This window comes from Ovis aries, chromosome 15 (assembly GCF_016772045.2).
Source record: "Ovis aries strain OAR_USU_Benz2616 breed Rambouillet chromosome 15, ARS-UI_Ramb_v3.0, whole genome shotgun sequence".
Taxonomy (NCBI): Eukaryota; Metazoa; Chordata; class Mammalia; order Artiodactyla; family Bovidae; genus Ovis; species Ovis aries.
In genome coordinates this window covers 26,618,682-26,621,873 of record NC_056068.1, presented here as the reverse complement: position 1 = coordinate 26,621,873, position 3,192 = coordinate 26,618,682, and positions in this window count along the sequence as shown.

Sequence of the window (3,192 nt, the reverse complement as noted above, 5' to 3'; positions counted from 1 at the left end):
GAAATTATGTACCCTACCAACAGGCACACAAGTTTTTAAAAAATATAGGACTAAATACTTTGGCCACGTGATGCGATGAGCCGACTCACTGGAAAAGACCCTGATGCTGGGAAAGATTGAAGGCAGGAGAAGGGGACAACAGAGGATGAGATGGTCGGATGGCATCACTGACTCAACGGACATGAGTTTGAGCAAGCTCTGGGAGATGGGGAAGGACAGGGAAGCCTGGCGTGCTGCAAAGAGTCGGACACGACTGACTGAACAACAACAACAACAATATCAAACACATTGTCCTGCAGCTTGCCTTTCTTGTTTTAAACAAATTAGCCGGCTGTGTTGGGTCCTAGTTGCGGCACACGGAGTCTTCTGTTGCAGCTCCTGGGCGTCTCTAGTCGTGGCCTGTGGGCTCTAGATGGCGTGGGCCCAGTGGCTGCTGTGTGCGGGCTTAGTTCTCCTGAGGCATGTGGGCTCTTAGTTCCCAAACCAGTGACTGAACCTGGGTTCCCTGCGCTGGAAAGGGGATTCTTAACCACTGGACCACAAGGGAAGTCCCTGTGGCTTGCCTTTTACTGAATGTGTTTGCATCTTTCACGGCAGTGTCTATTTCTCCACTTGATTCCTTTTGCCAGATATCTAGTATTCTACAGCATGGCAGTACTATGGTGTATTTCATTATTGCTATAGATATATCTATCTATCCATCTATATATATATATACACGTATGTGAGCTTTCATTTTTATTATCATAAACAAGGCTGAATCAGACATCCTTAGGCATATGTCTTTGTGCGGAATGTGTAAAGATTATATGTGATAATGCCTTGAGTGGTGGTGGTGTGGTGGTGCTGCTGCTAAGTCGCTTCGGTTGTGTCCAACTCTGTGCAACCCTATAGACAGCAGCCCACCAGGCTCCTCTGTCCACAGGATTCTCTAGGCAAGAATACTGGAGTGGGTTTCCATTTCCTTCTCCACCTTGAGCGGTAGGTGAGACCAAAAAGCATGTGCATTTCTTAGCTTATGAGATCTCTGCACATTTGCCCTGAGCTGAGATGTTGGAACATTCTTTGTCTGGGAGTTTAGTCCTGCCTGAATCGGGAGGGCTAGAGATTGGCTGAGCTCTGGCCTTTTTGTCATGCCCTTGGATTAGATGACCCACAGATGAATAGCAGTGGGGTGAGAGGCAAAGGATGCCCACCCCCACCACTAGACCAGTCAGTCAGTGACCTGGAGGAAGAGGGAGCTGGAGGAGGCACTCGGCACTCGAATCCTCAAAGCCCTGATGACTGAGGCCCAGGGAGCCAATGGTGGCTCACTTGCTGGCTAACTGCTTTCAGAGGGCAACCCGAAGCCAGAGGATAATCCACAATTAATTTTGTCTTTGTTTGGAATTCACAAAATGATTAGATTTTTAAAAGACACTGACCTACCCTTAGATGCTTGAATTTGATTGAGATCAAAGAGTTTATTTTCCTCCCTTGCGTGCATTCCTGGAGTATCTCTCCTCGTGTGGGGAAAAGGGGGGGTGCGGTGTCGAAACCCACAGTGCCGACCTGTGTGGGTACTGTGTGGTCGCAGGCTTATTTGTTTGTGTGTATTGCTGTATCTCTGGAGCCTGGATCAGAGCCTGACACCCACAGCGGGTGCTTGTTACGTATTTATTGAATGAATACAAAAGCTTTGGAGGCAATATCAAGTAACTTGTGAGCCCAGACTTCTGATTCAGATAGACTCACAGACTAGCTGTGAGATTCTGAACAGTTTAGAGTTTCTCTTAGGACTTCCTTTGTGGTCCAGTGGCTAAAACTCTGTGCTCCCAATGCAGGGGGCTCGGGTTCAATCCTTGGTCAGAGAACTAGACGCATGCTGGAGTTAAAAAAAAAAAAAAGAAAGATCCTACATGGCACAAGAAAGATCCCAAGTGCCATAGCTAAGACCCAGAGCAGCCAAATGAATGCATAAATATTAAAGGACTTCAGTCGTCTCATCTCTAAAACGGGGGTCATAATGCTCCCTAACAGTACATGCGTGCATGCACGCTCAGTGTCTGACTCTTTGTGACCCCATGGACTGCAGCCTGCCAGGTCCCTCTGTCCATGGGGATTTTCCAGGCAAGAATACTGGAGTAGGTTGCCACTTCCTCCTCCAGGGGATCTTCCCCACCCAGGGACTGAACCCACATCTCCTGCATTGTAGGTGGGTTCTTTACTGCTGAACCACTGGGGAAGCCCCTCTCCCTAGAAGTACCAACCTCACAGGACTGATGTGAGGATGATATAATAAAATTATTAATAACATCTGTTATTTTAATGACAAACATCCCAACTTCCCAAGAGTTTCTCCTTCTCTCCCCTCTGATCTCTCTCCCAGCTCATCTCATTTCTCTTAAACACTGTAGCTGTCCTAGAATGTCCACCACATCGTGCTTTCTTCTCTCTCTTGGGGACCAAGGTCAGGGTGTGGTACCCTCTAGACCAGTGGGGCTCTGAAGCCGTGGGGCAAGGTGGTGGGTGAGGGAGCATGACCACCATCCCTGTCTGTTCTCTGCATAGCATCCCTTGTTCCTCTGCCCCCATGTCCTGTGCCTCTTGTCCTGCCCTTTCTGTGTCCCCTTTGCTCTGATTTCAGATGGCCTGGTGCCTTGACTCTTCATACGTATGTCCTAATCACTGGGTGCTGGAGGCCCCAGATGGCATTCATGAGTCCCGAGAATCTGTGAGCAGGATGGGATGATTCCTCCCAACTCATTCTAGAAACAGAGAAGAGAGTCACCATGACTGAGCACCTGCTGTGTGCAGGCGCTAGATTAGGAACCTTCACTCTTGGCTGCCCCCTGACGCATGATCTGAGGTGTAAGCACAGGGAGGAAACACAAGGTTGCCTGGCTGGGAGGGGTGTGGTCAGAGCTCAGGTGTGTATCTGGGGCAGGGTGTTAGCGGGTGTTCCAGAGTGAAGAGGTGTGCTCCCTACAGCTGTACTTGTCGGATACCTCCTCTCTCAGCCCCAGCCTTCTCTCTCTGGCAGCCCCTTGTTTCAGGGTTACACTAGAGAGGTTGAAATCTTATACAGTTACCCAAATCATGGCTGCTAAATGGCCTCTGATTACAGCACTAAAGCCCCTTTCTGCAATGCAGCCCGGACTTGCTGAACAGAGCTGCGACCACTTTGTGCGGGATTTTTTTTTTTTTTCCTTT